General features: G+C 35.6%; 1 protein-coding gene across 1 annotated transcript in view; it reads right to left on the bottom strand.

Moving 5' to 3' along the window:
- The window catches only part of LOC145692538 (uncharacterized), a 181,393-nt gene that overhangs the window by 18,153 nt on the left and 143,934 nt on the right, over positions 1–19,306 (bottom strand). The window contains exon 2 of the mRNA XM_081767846.1: positions 6,854–6,988. The gene's annotated coding sequence lies outside the window, so the exon portion shown is untranslated. The remainder of the gene's footprint in view (positions 1–6,853; positions 6,989–19,306) is intronic.

The following is a 19,306-nucleotide window of genomic DNA, read 5'->3' as shown; positions in this document are numbered from 1 at the left end:
ATTTTGCCTTTAATTAAATTTGAACCCACTTCATGATCTTGTGTAAAGTATCACTAAAAGAGAATTTTTGTTTTTATGGAGAACGTAAACATGGCAATTATAAAAGGTGAGTAAGGTGCGTATGTATTTATAAGAAAGTCTTTTGTGGTTCCGCCAACTTATTCTTTAGATTTTTTTTTTTAAAATACTCATATTTCATAAATAAAAGAGCTATTATAAAATCTCTTACCGCTATTCTTTAATACTTATAAAATTTTATTTATTGTAAAAGCACTGGCGAGATATTTCTTAACGCCCACTAAAATTATGGTGGAGCTCCTTCGTAGCTAACGGTTAGCATACTTGCCTTTGGCGTGGGAATCTTGGGATTGATTCCCGGTGGGAGTTCATGTGATTCGGATTCCACGTTAATCAGTAGGTCCACGTCTCACATAGCCTCGCTGCTGAACGGGACGTTAAACTCAGAATCAATTCAACTCAAAATTATGGTTTTGACTTTATTATGATGTCATTAGTTTAAACGCCCAACAGCCCAGTAATTATAAACATTGACTACATTATAAAATTGTAATTTGTGACGACTAAAATATCAGAAATTAAAGATTATTCTTTGGGTTTTGGAACATTTTGAAAAACGTGAAAAACTGGTACTGCACCGATACAACACACCTTTTGGATTTGTCATAACATGTCTTACATAGCTTTGGTTCGATTCTCAACACGGACTGCAACTACCCGTTAAATTGTGCATCCGAAAGGCACTCTTTGTTAAACCTCGCTTATCACCGCTCATCTTAATAATATATATAACTTCACCGCGAAGCAAATGTTGCATTTCTCTCTTTCATCCTAACACAAAACAAAACTAACCACAGCTGTGACACGAAGGAGCTATTTCGAAAAGAAACAAGCTGTGCTTCATAGAGATGTGTACCAAATGATAGAAGTATAAAGTATTGTTTTCTTTCCTGTTTATTGATATCAGTTGGTGTTCTTAATGAGTTTACTCATTAGTTTAGAAAGAGTATATATGGAATTTAGACATATGTTGTACGTATTCTCCTCAGAAATTGATGAGACCAGAAAAGTTATAAGGACAGATGGAATAGGTTTAAGCGCATCTACGTGACTTTATCAAATATTTATTCTCCGTAATGGTACCACGCGGAAAACTTGGTATAGGCCTACTTTTATCTTTGATTCCCTCTGTTAGCTGTTTCGTATCATATATATCGGATGGTTTTGATATTTCTTCTGATCATTAAAACAACAATGGTACCTGTGTGCGTGCAGAAATGCAAAAGCACAAGGTAACTTCCTATTTGTTTTGGAAACAACAAGCCCATTTCACGTGTGAGAGAGAAATTGAGCACAGCGAGATCGGGTGTTTACTCACGGTCAGTTCGCAGCAGGAGTCCATGATAAAAGATTTGGCTATCTCGAAAACACTCGCAAAACCTTACAAATACAAAAGACTGCGCTTCAAAGAAAGTTTAGACACAGATGTTTGAATTTTCTTTTAGCATCTTTCTTCAGCAAAAGAGTCGGTTCATTGTATTCGAAAAAGGGAAGGGAGAAAGGGTGAATTTATATTTTATGTGGGCGGTAACGTTGTAAGTAGTATAAACAATACATACCGCTTCCGACTCTGTACTGAAGCACTTCCTTTAGCGGTATATCACTAGATCTATCCTGACCCTCATCCCACCTCAAGTTGTAAAGTAGAAAGGGACAGAAGTATTCAACATGACTGCGCACTTGAGTTTCAGTTCACAATACGAAAACCAGTGAGCAAGTAAACAGTCTTTTGTAGGATCGTGTTTTACTTCTTGAATTTATTTTTGAAAATTTCTGTGAATTCAACAACAGAACGCAGTAGAAATACGGACTAGTTTTTACTCCAACCATTACTTTCGCTCCAACCCAGGGATGCCACATTTATGATTTCGTACTAGATTTAATGATTTTACTATTGAACTAGTGATCTAGTACGTACTTTGGGTAAATAGGCACATTCAAGTGATTTTTTTGCATTTTTTTCTGATGCAGACAAATGAGAAGGAAATGGTTCTTAAAATAAAAGGAAGAAGTATATTGCAGTTCAAAACAAATGTAGAAACCTTAAATTATTTTTTCTTTTCCCTCTGACTGAATGAAACCCCTGCTGTGTAACGACCTTAGGTAAACAACGGCTATCTTTGGTCCGTTACCTCCTTTTGTTAGCCGACATGAGATGGGTTACTTTTTTTTTGGAAGAAAGTGAAGAAATAATTATCCAGTACATTTACGTTTTGTCAGGCACACAGGCGCAGTCTGTACTTGTTTCCTAACGAATTTTAGCAACATAACATAAATGAAACATATGTACCAGAAAATAGAGGCAGTACAAACGGAAATTTTCATCTGTGACACATTTGATGAGAAATATAGTTAGATGTCACGTGCAAGCAATCTAAACATGTCCTATCCTGTAATTCTATTCGTATGTTTATGTAGGTGAGACTGAGAAATCAAGAAACAATAATAACTGGTTTTCTTCCAGGGGAAAAATCTAAATGTGAAGGGGTGTTACACTGGGACTTTAATTGCGTCCTTTGTACAAGATTAACAAGTAACAGCAATTTTTTAATTTATTTTAGTTCTTGGGGAGAGGAAGATGGAAGCGAACCCTCGTAAGGACCTCTGCAAGGAAACATGAATACTATCCGCCACTGTTTGTTACATTACACAAAATAGTTTTATATATATATTGAGTTTTAGTCAGGGTTTTCATTCTGCAGGAGAGAGGGGGATAGTAATACCTGACGAACATTTTCTATTCTCAGAGTGGTGCAATGATAGCATTTCCTCCATTATAACTTGGCCAAGCTAGTTGCATTATATGTAAGGATTAAGTTAGCCTAAAAAGCTAAAATTTCTATGGCTGTTTTACTCTGTACCCATGTTTCTCATTTTCGGTCTACGGGGCTCTGTGTCTGGAAATTTTCGATGGCTTCCAAGTCGGAAAATAAGTGTATGAAAGGCATATATATTATATGTATGGTTATATGAGGCATGGATCTACAGTTTAAAGTGGGATACCGGTAACAACTTCATGAGCTTCCACGGTAAATCGAACCAGAGTCTCCCGCGATCAAGGCGTATGTGTTAATCATACAACCACGAGGAAATTCACATAAGCACACACATATATATATTGTTGAGTTGATTTTGACTTTACCGTCTCTTTCAGCAGCGAGGATATATGAAATGTAGACCTACTGATTAACGTGGAATCCGAACTACATGAGCTCGCGCCGGGAATTGAACCCGAGTCTTCCAAGGCAAAGACGCGTACACTAGCCGCGGAGTTCACACACACACACAGAATCAGAGTCCTCACACACCAAGGGTGAGAGCTGTGCCACTGAGTCACAGCGGCCACGGGGCTAGGTCGAGTCCACTTTACGTTCATAGTTTCTCAGTACATAAATGTTACGGTTATGAAATAGATTTTCCTTAATGAGCTGCATAAAAACAAAAGCTTTCGAAATGCATTAAACAATTAGCTCGATTTGAGTGTGAACTTAAAGTTATATCAGAGTGTAAATACGGATACGCACCAAAGCTCGAAAACTTAATACACTATTTCTCCTATATAGTCAGCATGTATCAAGCAATCGTTCAGCTTTCATTTGAGAGGATGGAAATCGAAGGCCCCTGAACAACTATGTTACTAATGTGCGGAATGTATTTATCTTACAGTGAACTGTTTTGATGCCAAGTGGCCTAACTCCAAAATTGAAATTTTCCAAGAGTGAAAGTTGGAGTTCAATATCTCATGAACAATCCATATTTCTTTTATGTTGGGAACCAAAACCATAACTACTGCATGTAGTTCATTGTTTTATAACTTAGTGTTTACAAAAATCCTTTTAAAAAATACCTATTCATAGAAGTGAATTGTACTTATCTGTACTAGTTCTTGGCATTTATTGTAATACTAGCTTAATATACCCATTCTTCGCATGGGGGGTGTATTTGGAAGTCAACACCTGTGGAAGTATCACCATTCATTTCAGTGACCGCGAAAACTATGGATTTGACACTAGTATCAATCAATATGGGCTATTTATACATGTCTCGGTATTCCTCACCCGCTGACACCCGGCCCGCATACAGTAGTAGCTGAATTTGCAAGTCATCGCTGATGGAAGTGTCACCATTGATCTCAGCGACCGTGAAAACTATGGATTTGACACTAATGTCTATCAATTTGGATTACTTTTACTACATGTCTCGCTAAACGCCCCCCTGAGACCCCCTGTTTCCAATTTTGACAAAAACGCTTCGCCTTAGACTGGGACCTGGACCAAGGTATCCGTGACCAAAATTTGGTAACTCTCGGTCAACTTGTCTGGTCCCCAGGTCGGTCCCAGTAAACGTCCCCCCCGAGACCCCCTGGTTCGAAATTAAAAAAAAAACGCTTCGTCTTGATCTGGGGCCTGGACTAAGGTACCCGTGACCAAATTTTGGGAACTCTCGGTCCACTCGTCTGGTCCCCAGGTCGCACACAGACAGACAGACAAACACACAAACAAACTTTTTATTTTATTTATATTAGATAAGATATACTATGTAAAATAGTCTCGTATCATAATATGTGATTTACAACAAATGTTACATTATATATTATCCGCAGCTCGTGATATGCTGCAACATATTAAAGCCTCAGAATAGTTGGGCAAGCGAATAATCCAGAAGTTACGTAACCCTATTGCGTTCATGGGAACGAAAACACAATAATTATAACTATGCTAAATTACTATAGACTACCAACTGCTCATTCAGAGAATTTATGAAGTTCACTTTATCTCAATAGTTTTATACAAACTAGATTTAGACTACGGATAATAGTTTTATACAAACTAGATAATCAATTATTATTATTATTATCATTATATTTGCAGTACAACCAAATACAACGACATTAACTATTAGTTCTAATTAACTGAATTGAGCTGAAAATTAAATCTTGATCTTTAAAGATTAACTATTAATTTTATGCGTTCTATACCTTTCTGAAGGAATAAAAGCTGGAATTGGTTTCAAGGCTGTTTCTGAGTGAATACTTTCTTCAAAATAATATTAAAAATTATAGAAAGATTTTCGAGACATTCGAGTCGAGTCGAGATTTTTAAGAGCTGTCTCGACTCGACTCGTGTCTCGACTCGAAAATTCGAGTCGAGAAATACGTTTGTCTCGACTCGTCTCGAATTTTACAAAGTGTGTCTCGACTCGAATCTCGACTCGAATTCGAGTCGAGTCGAGTCGAGATTCGAGACATGTCTCGACTCGAGCGCATCCCTAAATGTGAGGAACCTAACTTTAAAAAATCATATTGGTACGAGCTGGCTTAATCGAGTTACTGACATTTTAATGTAGGTATGCAAATTTGCACGTTTAGGGACGTGGGGGGGAAGCAAGAGGGGGAGAGTTGGGGACTTTTGAGGAAATACTCTCCTTATGATGTAATAACTGTTAAAGTTTCAGGTTGTTAGTAATTAGTCCCGACAAAAGCTTTTTTTTTTTTTTTTTTTGCCTTTATTGATTGGACTAAGAAGAGTATTCCGAATTGAAAAAAGTTTGTAAAAGAAGGTGGGTAAAGATCTGAATGTATTCGCATATCATAGTCGTAAAAGTAAAAACGTCCATAAATACCAGTATATTGTATGATCATACGTTAAACGTTACATCTCAGTAAGATGGATATGAAAAATATTGTAGCAAGTCACTTGAAGAACAACTGAAACATAACATGGTTGTAGACATTCTGAAAGTTTAGACAGTTTTTTCGAACCTGCAACAATAATTTTAATATGAGGCGCTACATGAAGCGCACTACATGAATGCTTCTTGGTACCGTTTATTCATTTTGTAGTTTTCACGAGAAAAGAAGTATACAGAAGAAGAAGAACTATAATAACCAGTGACCAGTGAAGTTGACGTTTTATCACTGACTGACTGCGACCTCATTATTATTATTATTATTATTATTAGTAGTAGTAGTAGTAGTAGTAGCAGTAGCAGTAGCTTTAGTAGAAGTATTTAAAATATAAATTTATGATATTTTGGCATATAAGGCTGAACTCGAGATAGTAAAGAAAAGGGGCTTATAGGGGAGTCGTCCAGGTCTTGATTTGTGTGGTATCATCCTGGTATTCACCGCACAGTTCCAGCGACGACGCTAGAACGGGCAAGGGCCGGATGCGCCCAGCAGTTACTCTGCTTTGCCTGCTTCCAGACATATTGTATTCAGTGACTTATTTCTTGGAGGGGTAGGTGGAGGCATAGAGACATATTGGGGAGCACAGTTGTTTTTTGCATACCGAAAATATTACTAGGTTTACAATACAGCTTATCTGATGGCTCGGGGATAAACGATTTCACTGGGTGGACGCCCGTCCCCTTGCATCCTCTAGCGTCGTCACTGGCTATTAGTAACGTAGGTCAAGCAATACAGCTGTTCCCAATTTATCTTCCCCTCAGTCTACCTCCGCAAAAAAATTTATGGTGACGTCACTATTTAGCTTTCAGCAAGCAGACAAATGCTTTTATATTTTGGTGATCACTGACCTATCACAACAGGTATTTTTTACCAAAAAAGTTTGAAACGTCAAGAATCAAGTAAAATATTCAAGAACAGAATTTACAGTGCACATGCCCGGAAACTTAATTCAAGTTATTGATTTAATTGAATTCCAGGGAAGGAAGTTTCTACCCTCCCATGCATACAGCCACTACATCCACGACTGAAAGTAAAATAAAACATTTTTTTATAGTTTGTTAGAAGACTGGTTTTACGATCACTTACATTGTAGTCAACTGGTAAAAGTGATGCAGAGACATCTGGTATCGCCTGGCCGACCAAGGAGTTCGGTAATTCTTCGAGAGAGTTTAAAAATCCATCAACAGATGTCACTAGTAACACACAAACTAATGATAGATACTGAAAGAAAGGATGAATGCACAAATTAGAACCAGAACATAATATAAACAATTAATCTTATGATCAGAAAGTTTGCCATTGAACAGAATAGATGATTTAAATATTCATCACCTAAAACTATTTTAATCGATACCATACTATTAAAACAATCAAGCTTCGATTTAAGTACAATTAAAATAGTGTTCAGAAATAAAGAATAACAAAGAAATATGTTCACTTCTATATGCGATTTAGTGATTCCTGTTCTTATTGTATAGCACTGCTTTTATTAGACTTGTAAACTATGAGGCATAAATGTGGGAATTAAGCAAGCCTTTGTCCATCCGTCAGTCTGTCTGTTCTGTTGATAGGTATAAGAGCAAGAATTTAAAACATGCCGAGAAATGCATTTTCTATACGGATTTTGCGCTCCAGTAGCTGGTTCCATCTTATCCCTTAACCCCAGTTCAAACCAGAAGCGGCAGAAATCTAAATTATTTCCAGTTTCAGCCCCGATCGTCGTAGTGCCAGAACGGTAGCAGAAAAAATTCAACATCCAATTATTATGTCCTTTAGGCTAAGGAAGACCATGATTAAAGCAAGTGAATGGTGATAGAAGAATTGGTGGAATGAAAAGGTGGGAGGAAACGGGAGTACCTCAAGGAAACCCACAGACACTATGTTGTTCACCAAAGCTTTTTTGGAGAGGGATTGAACTAGGGTTCCCACACATGACAGGTTAGCACTCTATCACTGAGCCCACCGTACCCCTTGTAAGATTTGACTTAATTTTAGCGTCTCTTTCAGCTGCGAAACTATATGAGATTTGGAACTACAGGTTAACATGGAAACCAAACCACACGAGTTCCCGCCGGAAATCGTACCCGGGTCTCCCACACCAAAGAAAGCAGAGAACTGCGTAATATATAACTTCAATGATGGGAAAAATACGTTCCATCTCTCATTTCAGAGCTCTCTACTTAAACCGGAAATTATAGAAGTCTATTACGGGTTCCGGTTTCGAAATACCTGAACAAAATCGATTATAAGTAAAGATAAACCGACTTTTTAAAGTATCGATTCTACCTAGGTATTTCAGAAGAAAATAATTAGTAATCTCAGTCCTTTTTATTCTTCAATTAAAACCGAAAGTGATAGAAATCTACTAATACTTCTGAAGAGCAGGTTCAATCTCCGTCCTTATCCTAGATTTAAACCGGGAGTGAAAATACTGCCACATCCGGTTTCAAAATTCAATCCTTATTAGTGTCGTTCACGAGACTTGACGAGACAATTTTCGTGACGAGACTGAGTTTTTCGAATAGAAACCAATGTACTTCCGTGACGAGAAAGTACTTTCACTAAGCCTCTTCCAGACAAGATAGAGCCAAGTTCAGCCTCGTGGGCAGCACTAATGTTCTAGTTTAAGTCTACACAGAAAAAATGGTTGTGTTAATTCAACTCAACACAGGGAAGTGGTTCCAGCGTGACTACCACTATGCGGTGTTAATTTAACACAGATCCTGCGGTGTTGGCGTTTAATACAGGGGGTCTGTTACGTTTTTAACACACAACTGATGTTGAGTGGTGTTACATTTGAACCTGTGTTTGTATTTTCGGTATTGATTCGACACCATGTCAGGGTCAGTAGTGTGAGAAAAAGTGTTGTGTTACTCTGTGGCGGTGTTTCACCAACACGAAGAAAGCAGCAAAGTGTGTAGTGTGTTAATTATTTTGTGTTAATATTACACCATGTCAAGTATCAATATAACACAGTCCTGTGTTATTATAACATCATTTTCGTATTATTTCAACACACCATCTGTATCATAATTCAAGGTCAAAGTTATATAAGTAACACCGTTTTGGTGTTAATTCAACCCCTCTGTGTTAAAATTCAAGGCCAGACCACTAGAATAACACAGTTTTTGGTGTTAGTTCGACTCCACTTCTGTGTTACTACGACACCTATTTCGGTGTTGAAATAATTCCGTGTGCGATGTTGATGTAACTTTTTTCTGTTGGAAAAGCTTGTGGTGTACATGCTTACGCTTACGCTGGTTCGCCATCTTTTGATACTAGCTAGTTAACATGACAACCTAGCATTCGGAAATAACGACACGAACGAACTTATGTTAGTGAAAAGAACTGCAACATTCGTGAATATCGTCAATTTAGTCAAGTGTTTAAAAACTCACCCTTTCTTGAAATGCACTATTCAAATGTTAACAGGGCAAGGAAGGAAAGAAATTCTAATAATAAACTACAGAACACTTCATTTAGCAAATCTTCATAAATACTTTTGTCCTTCTTCCCATCATTTATTGTGATGTATTTCTTGATGGTGCGAAACACAACCTTCACTAACATCTTGTTCAAGAATGATAGGAAACTCTTACCTATAGCTTTTATATCCTTATAATATGATTGCTTCTTAATCGTGTTTCTACTTATTTTCCGCCATTTTGAAACACAGTCGCCGATGTTGATTGGTGAGCTCTAGTGCAGTGTAGAAGTGACACAGTAATACAGCGTTGTTTCTCGATGTTGACGTATTTCTTTAGAAACATTATGTAAAAGAATTGAGAACACATCGGTCGGTTTGCACGTTGAAATTTCGTGAACATCTGGATTTGTTTAAGTATTTCTTTCTACTGTGTTCGTCTGTAGCTGCAGTACATAAGCCTTTATAATAAATCGCCGTGACAAACATTTTGGCATTTGAAGGCGGCGTTCCAAGTTCCCTTTAAATGCTGCTAGCAAATGAGAGGACTGCGGTATTGCCACGTTTATTTTGTATACACTCACCCACTGTCACCTGATTGCGCTGTAGTTCTTCTGCTTAGCCAAGCCATCAATTTCTCACTAGGCAACGTCGCTTCAGAGCTTGCGTTTTATTCGTTTAGCTGAAATGAAAAGATGTTTGTCACAGGCTTTAGAGGCCCAACATATTTGGCAATCACGCAGAAAACAACACCGAAGATTCTACACTTGTGTTAATTCAACACACAAGCTGTGTATCATTTCAACCACCGGCATTTGACACACAACTCCAAATGGAGAGTGAGTTATTCTAACCACCTGTTTGTGTTATATTTTAACATAATCGTGTTAACACATAGGCATGTCTTTGAAATAACACGACGATTTTTTACAAATACCATAGCATTACAGTATTTGAGGGAGTATTCAATAATGAGGTTAGAAAATGACTTTAAAAAGTGTTTCGTATGTGCTACTGCTAAATTTTCGAATAACACCGCTAGAACGCTCATCTAGTGCGTAACTGTGTAGCAGTGTCTACTGACAACAAAATGGCTACTATGTTCTTGATACCAGCGTCATTTCACATTTTGCTTGGTAGGACAGGGCAAGATTCTCTACCATTACAAAAGTTCCATGTTTTTAATTAGTATATTAATATACAATAGATTTTAAACACATATATACAATAGACCCCCGCGTTGCGAACTTTATCCGCTCCGTACCGCCCTTCGTACACTGAAATGGTCGTAAATTGAAATTATTTATCCTATTGAAATTAATGAAAATACAATTGAATTGTTGAGTTCGAAAACCGGTCATTTTCATAGAAGCTAATTTGTGAAGAGTGACAAACAAAACTAAATTAATCAATATGTATCTGATATATATATATTGTAATTTTCATTTTCGGTAAGTAGAAAAATGTCAGTTCTACGATCCGAAAATGAAAACAGCCCTATATGTCAGACGAATATAGACTAGTTTACTGTTGTTTGTTACTCCTCTCAAATTAGCTTGGATGGAAATGACCGGTTTTCGAACTCCACGATTCAATTAATCCTACGATTGGTAGGTAAGTGTACGATTGGTAAGTATGCAAGTTTTGCGTATGTTTCTTCACCTCAGATGTCTTTGTTTCAGGACGCATATTTGAGGTTTCATAGTATTATTGTATGTTGCTACAACAACAAAGAAGGCAGAGATGTCGGAACCCTCAATTCAGCTATCTCAAGTGTTGTTGTAGGTCTCCTCGAGAGGTAGAAGAGAATAAATAAAGGACACGATAGTTCATGTGTGTAGGAAGATAAGGAAGGTGAAATTAAGAAGAGAGGTTATTCTAAAGATAATTATGTCGCCATCCGATTTACTGGTTTTATTCTAAATTGAAGATGTTTAAAAAAAAATTTCTCACTCTGTCTTGTCATGCTAGTAGATTATTAACATTTATCTCCTCATAACATTATATTGTTATGTCTGCGTCCGAGCATACAACCTTATACATACTTTGTGACGCCCAATACATAAGGCTGTTCAAAAATTTTAAGGCACCACTGTGTATGGCCGTTCATAACACTTATAAAATATGGACAGTTTTTCTTATGTTGCAAAAATAGGGGCAAAACTCTCTACTTTACGGAAATTGATGAGGTACGGACATGGATAATAGAGAATGTTGCCCACAAAGCGAGACAAAACGAGAAATAAGGTTTAGTCGTCTCGTTGTCGTAAAATTTGTGGAAGTCTTACAGACGACGAGAGGTCCATGGAGCGTTTAGTATAAGAACTTCGTATTTATTATTAGATAATATTGTGTAGTGGCTTCCTTGTCTTTAAACGTTGATTTAATACAATAGTTTTGTCAATTAATAATTTTTATACTATGAATCAAGTAAAACTAAAACAGTGTCCGATATCTAATTGTAAGACTTGGGTGAGCTACTGTTGCTCAGCGAGATTTCTGGCCAAAGGAGACGAGAATTGTAAAGTTTCTCGTTACGAGTCCAATTTTTAAAATTTATTTGCCGTCTCGCGATAACACACTCAACGTTTTGGCAATCTCTTCATTACGGACAGATGTTATTCTCAGTTTATATGCACTTAGTCGTACAAAACATACTTTCTGCATTGTGAAAATAAAATACAGGCTGTTTTAGAACAATACCAACAACGCTTGGGAGGAGATTCCTCACACCAAGATAAGACAAAAGGTATAGACCAACCTGAGTGCATAAATGCTTCCTTTTGGAGGTATAGGCTGCCGAAATCATGAAAAATTGAAGTTTAAAGGTCCATAGCTCCAGAACTATGGAACGTACCGTAGTCAGATCAAGACTTCAGTCAGGAACTAATACGTGCCCTATCCAAAAATTCATGTTTCAAAATCGTGCGGTACTTCCGCGACAGGTTTTATAGAGGGAGTTTAGCTACGGGCATAAAATTTGAAGTAATCACCAACTACCTTTACAAATGCGATTGCGAAAGTACCGCAGTATTTTGAAACATGAAGTTTTGAATAGGGTAAATATAGTTCCTAAGTGAAGTCTTGACGCGACTTTGGTAGGTCCCATAGCTTTGGAGCTATGGATCTTTGAAGTTCAATTTTTTATGTTTCCGGCAGCCTATAACTCCGAGAGGAAGTACTTGTGCACTCAAGTAGGTCTATACATTTTGTCTTATCTTGGTGTCAGGAATCTCCTCCTAAACATTGTTGATGTTGTTTTGAAACACCCTGTACATGTAATGCTGTTCCGTAGACAGCACAGCAAAGTTTGGGAAGAACCTAGAGTCCGCAGCTTGTGCACTGCATACAACTATATCAGGCTTTTCCCGAGAAAATCATAAATTTTCATGGCTATGAGTTCTATTTACATTTTAAGTATCTATTTAATATCAGTACTGCATATTCTTGTTGCGTTATTTGCCTTTTCATATAGCCAACATGGGAGTTAAGGAATATTTACAGGTTATAACATATATGTATTTCAAATGAAAATTATCACACCTGGTATTTTATTGTAAAAGACTATGTAAGCACACCTCCTAATGATACATTTGCTTCTTTACAAATAGTATTTCCCGCCTCATTGCCCCAGTAATTCGAACACTGAGTACAATGCTTCGACATTAGCCTATAATTACAAATGTAGACTGAAAATGAAACCCGTGCTAAGCGCAAAAACTAGAAAAGTTATGCTTAATGTCAAAATGTGGGCTATGTGCCTAACACTGCTCAGTTAAAATAGGGCTATCTAGTATTCACTGTGCAAGTAGTTCAAATAATCGTCAGAAGAATCCGCGTGGACCTATGTGCCATCAGTTCTGAAGTAAAACCTGGGCTTTTTACTAATTTTCATTTTGACACTTAGCAGGGAGTTTATAGTCAGTCTACAAATATAACTAACACATTAGCCGTATACAATTACTACATGAGCTGTGACTATTTTAAAATTGTTTAAGGTGTCTGTATTGAACAATTTTCATTTACAGGCAAATAATCATGTTTCATTTTCTTCCGCTATAAAGAGATCTCACTTATTGAGTTTTCACCACTAGACTCAAAACTACATACTCCTTGTTTTCTTGACAACTTTTGTTACTCAACTAAAGTGATATTAACTGATTTGTAATATGTGTGTACTTACTGTGATTGTTGTCATTTTGTATATCTTTCGATCTGTAAAATAAACCGAAATTCTATTCTAAAAGAAACTTTATACGACGAGGACGCTTCACACACTGCACACATGACAGATCGTTTATGGATACAACTTCCTTCCTCATAATAAAAACACTATTAAATTCTTTTCCAATTCTGTAAACAACAGGGAATTGAAAAGCACTAAAATATTAATGATATATCTAAGTGTTTTGAAATAAAGAGAATAATATATAACAAAGGAAACGATGTCATTGGAAGAGAAGAGCATGGTAGACAATTGCCCCCTCCTCACTGTTTTGTAGCGCTTCAAGTATATGTTTGGATTGTGTCTGTATGTTGATATAGCAAATGAAGATAATCCGAATAGTAACATAATAGTAGAGCGGTATCATAATTATATATAGCATATTCATATTGCAATGAGTGACTATTTCGATCAAAGTGTCAACGGGAGCTTATGTTAGGTAGGACTATTGCAATGAGTCTTCTCGTATTCACAACTATTTTCCTTCAACTTCTTATTTAAAAAAACAGTTTTTATGTTCTATGCACATAGCCTATAGAATAAAGAACAACGATGAACACGAAATAGTTGGTGAAGTAGAGACACAGGACGAAACGTGACAATCCTGACAAAAACCGTAGACACAAGGTGTCCACATAAACTCGCGTGGTTGGGATTTAAACAAGGGACATTTTGTACCAGAGATGACAGTTCCAGCACTGAGCCACGATTACTCAGGTTGATTATTTTATTAGTACTTACTTGTATGCATTATTTGTCTTCTTAAGGTTGTTCTAAATATTTCATGTTTTTAAAAAATAATATATTGGCCTATAAGATTCTAGAAATTACACTTCTAGTTTTTAAAATTAAAATACTTAGAAGCGAAGTCGGGTAGTTGGTTAATGCTTGCCAACCATGCGATAATTTATAGTGATTCACAATCATTTAAGCCTTAACACTATATACATGTTATTTGTTTGTACTAATACTCGAGTATGTACTTAAAAAAGAAAGAAGATAGTCGCATTACATTTTGTCCTAGATTGCAGTTGAACTTGGTTATAGCGTATTTGATTGAATTCGAACTAAATTCGTTGTGCATGATTTCCAAGTATATACCGTAAATACGCGCGTAATTTTCGCCCTCGCATAATTTTCGCATCCCAATTTTGAAGGACATTTTCTGTATATTTTATTTTCCTCGCGTAATTTGCGCACGCGGAAACTTTTTGTGAAACAGCATTTTTCCAGGAATCAATTACGGTAGCTAATGAACAATTGGCAACGCAGCAAAGCCATTGTTGTAAGGTAAGAAACTGCACGACTTCTTAATCAATTTTGTAATGTTATTTTTCTACAAATTTAGAATTAGTCGTTTGTTGTCAATTTTTGCTATAAAGAAAATGTGTACCAGTATTTTCGTGTTATTTTGACTGGGAAAAAAATTAGATGATGTTCACTGATGTGGCTAATTTTTTTCCCTGCATAATTTACGCACCCTTGTTTCAAAACAACTTTTTTCGTTTAAAATAGTGCGAAAATTACGCGAGTAAATACGGTATTTTTTTTCTCAATGGTATTTCGTTATTGTTAGAGATTTCCTTCTGATAAATACACATTTAAAATAAATTCTAAAGCTAGACGTGCACTGAGAAACACAACTGAAGAAACTATTATGATATCATTAAGGTTATAATTTCAATTCCAATTTTAAATATATTTTGGAGGTGGGTTTTATGTGGTTTTACTCAATAAAATCGAACGTTTTTAACAAAAGTTAACGTGCAATATATGTTATTAAACCAGGGAGCAAGAAGATAATTTCAATCTCAAGTTCCCGATTAATCTTTAATTCAAACAGTTGGAATGATTGTGAAACCTCAAGAAATATTCACCATATTACAGCAACATCTATTTTTTTTAAATCAAAAGATCCAGTATATTTCAATCAAAAAGTTTCTTGTAAGCCTTATATCTGGAGAACTACATATAGTGTAGCCAAACCCAAACCATCAGTTAACTCAGTATGATGGGCTTATTCCGTATAAATTACGAAAACTCGATTTAAGGGCCGTTCAAAAATTTTGTGGCCTTTGATTCGAAAACTAATTATTGGTCAAGATCGCAATATTTTAATCCATTTTTTGATTTGTCTAATTTCTTCTTAACGACAGATATTGTGAATGATATTCTTTTAATTGCGGGAAGGGTATAATCTACAGCTCACTAGAAGCTAAAGTTACTGTATATTGTTTACTGATTGTAATTCCAAGTGTTATGGATTATGGAAAAGCGTCTAATCAGAGGCGAATCTAGAAGGTAAAAACTGGGGGGAGAGGCAACCAGAACTCAGACTATGATAGGTATATAGTGTGTTTATTATAAACTTTCAAAAATATGTGAATAATAAATTATATGTCACTCAAAAAACTGGTGGCCTAGGCTCCCCGGCCCCGTGCTAGATCCACCACTGCGTCTAATTTTATATATATATCACTTTTTATTTTTACTGATCTTAGCTCCATATCGAGACAGTGATTGGGAAGCCTCAAAGAAGATATGTGGCATATTGCATTAAAATCAAACTTTTCTTTCGAAAATTATAGGTTGGGGAAGGGGTGTTAATTCATTATTGCATTCTCGGAAGGTTTTAACTTCAAGCAGTGAATATGGCCAGAATACTCTAAAGAAATTATAATCGAACAATGTTTACATGTTTTAAACTTAAACACTGTTGTGAATGGTATGTTCAAATTTGCAACATGGTGTGTATTTTACCCCCTTACTCTCGACATTTTCGTAGAATGGAGTTATTTACGTAAAATCTTAAATTTTCTTTTCTTTCCATATAATATTTATATCTCTTGTAATCTCCCTATATATAAGATTATGAATATATATATATATATTCATAATCTTATTTTATATTCTCTATCCTGTTGAAAAGGCATAGAGATTACAGGTGAATATATATTTACTATATCGTTTGAGCTCATGAAAGAATATCGTTAATGAAACACAGTTACACACATAGTAGCAAGTTTTCTTTTTTACACATTTTATACTGATTTTAATTTAAAAAATAAAACACTTTATTTTAAGTAATATTTAGCTGTAATTTTAATTAAAGCTTGTGACAAACATCTTGGCATTTCAGCTAAACGAATAAATCGCAAGCTCTGACGCGACGTTGCCGAGTGCTAAGGGGTATGGCTATGGCTAAGCAGACGAACTACAGTGCCATCAGGTGGCAGAGGATAGGCGTGGGTTTGTACAAAATAAACGTGGCAATACCGCTGACCTTTCATTTGGTAGCAGCATTTAAGGGGAACTTGTAGCGCCGCCTTCAAATACCAAGATGTTTGTCACGCCGTTTAATTATCGTTAATACGTCCAAAGGGAAAATTCTGTAATTACATATGAAAAACTTCAATAATATAGACCAATTTATTAATATTTTTTTTTAACATATTATGTACTAAAAATTAATCCAACTTTAATCGCCATTATAGATTCTTCTTTTTTTCTTTTTATCGCTGAAAAAATAGAAGATAAACATTTAATTACCTTATCTTTGATTGGTCAAATTATTTTATGCCAAATTTAATTACTAAATTTTCGATTACTGAAGATATCTAATTAAAATAATATATAATTATTGCTAACCAAATATTTCTATATCTAATTAAAATTCCTTTCGGTCTCATGTATTATTTTCTCTCCCCTCTCGCCCACCCTCAGAAACGAAATTAGATATAAGGGCTTCTCATCTTTATATTTGCTCCATAAATAAAGAAAAAAGGCAGGAAGAAAAATTGGGGTTACAATTATTATAACTACATAGCCATATATCAAATTTGCTAAGTTTTTAGGCATGAAATTTGGTACTTTGACTTTATATTTAAAATAATTAAAGATGAGTTTAAGCGTTTTTTGATGTTTCTCTGAGAAGAGAAGAAAAAGGCGACAAGAAAAAAGGGTAACGGTTGTAATTGTTAAAATAACCTGGCCAAATATCAAAATCCTTAAGATAAAGAGACGTGTTTCAGTATTATTTGGTTTTCTTAGGAGAGGCGGGAGGAGAAAAGGGTTTGTGTTGTAATTGTTATAATAAAATGGCAATATTTCGGAATCTCTTGATTAGAGATGTGAGCAGTGCGAGGCCGTAGGCCGAGCAAATGCGGAGGTCTTTTGAGCGAAGTTTATAGCTAACCAAATGCTAATGTATCTATATTTTGAGGCTTTCTCACAGTTCTTAATGATTTGGATTAAAAGGAATGATGAATTTAGCGCCTCCCCCTAATTTAAAGAAATAGTCGTCCGAGAAAATCGTTATATTTCAATCCAATATAACACACTTTTTTTTTTAGGCTTTACAATCATTCTAAGTAACTGCTTTTGAAATCGATCCAGAAGGAGAGGGTGTACAGCAGGATCTTTCTCTCCCCTTCTTCGGTAAATATATATATATATATACATATATATATATATATATATATATATATATATATATATATATATATATATATATATATATATATATTCCAAAATATTTGATATAAAAATTATTCTATTTGTACAGATCATCGTGTATATGTTTATTGAGGCTTCCACACAATCCCGAATGCTTTGAATTAATTCACCACTTTAAACCCTTCGCCTCATCTATGATCTAAAAATATAAAATACGTTCCATGATAGCTTATGTGAAAGAGGAAGAAATCATTCTATTTTGTGTGCATTGGCGTTAATTTTTCTAAGGATTCCTAGTCATCTCTATTACTTGGTTTCAAATGGGTCACTAATGAGAAAAGGATTGGAAAATAAAATATTTTTCCTGAAAATTTTGTGGAGCGCAATCTATATTTTGATGGACATTAGAGAATTTGAGTTTGGAGTTGAATTGAAAAAGAAGAAGAAGAGAAAAACCTTTGAGTTTTACGTCCCACGGTTATGCCGGTTAGGCTAAAGGAGACGGTGATGATGAGTAATGTATGAAATGGTGGAATGAAGAAAGTGGGAGGAAACGGGAGAACCCCGAGAAAACCCACGCACACGGTGTTTGTCCACCACAAAGTTCACTTGGCGGGAGCAGAAGAAGAAGAGAGGAGGTAGCTCATTTCTACTACGCGCCGCATCACTAGCCCTTAAGGTTTTCAAGTCATCCGTTTCTTAGTGTTAAAATTTGTTTAAAATAAGGAGTATTCGAGTAAGAAAGTTAAACTAAACTCTAGCTTGGAAGTTTCTGTATATACACATACACAATGGAATAGGGAAAAAAGAATATCTTCCAAGGCAACATTTGTTCAAAAAATATTCGATTTTGTTCAAATAATACGTATATAGTAAGACTATTCATGGCTTTGGATTAATTGTTTTAACAAAAGAGACACTGACCAAAGCTTAAAACTTTACTTTATTTTAAATTATAATTTGTAACTGTTTCGGATATCTAGCATATCCTTCTTCAGACACGATCGAAATTAATGAAAATACAGACATATATATAAATGTTGTTATAACAGAGTTTAAATTCTTTAACCGTCATATATATATAATTTCGATCGTGTCTGAAGAAGGATATGCTAGATATCCGAAACAGTTACAAATTATAATCTTTATATATAAAAGAGAACGTACAAATCCTTTGTTCCCTCATCACGCTAATACGGCTGAACCAATTTCTTTCATTTTTGGGGGGTTATTAGGATTTGGACCCTAGATTGTTTTTATCATATCACTTTAATTTTTAATTACCAGTGTCTTGAGATAATTGACGATTCAAGTGTCCATAACGTACAAATCCTTTGTTAGTTCATCATAGGTAAAAATAAACGTATTTATATGCAACCCGCATGACCGTGTCACTCGGCGGGTTAACATAAATGACAGGCGATATAATGTTAAC

This window comes from Thermobia domestica, chromosome 8, assembly GCF_964235325.1.
Source record: "Thermobia domestica chromosome 8, izTheDome1.hap1.1, whole genome shotgun sequence".
NCBI lineage: Eukaryota > Metazoa > Arthropoda > Insecta > Zygentoma > Lepismatidae > Thermobia > Thermobia domestica.
The sequence above is the reverse complement of the archived record's forward strand: the minus strand, read 5'-3'. Positions and strand labels throughout refer to the sequence as shown.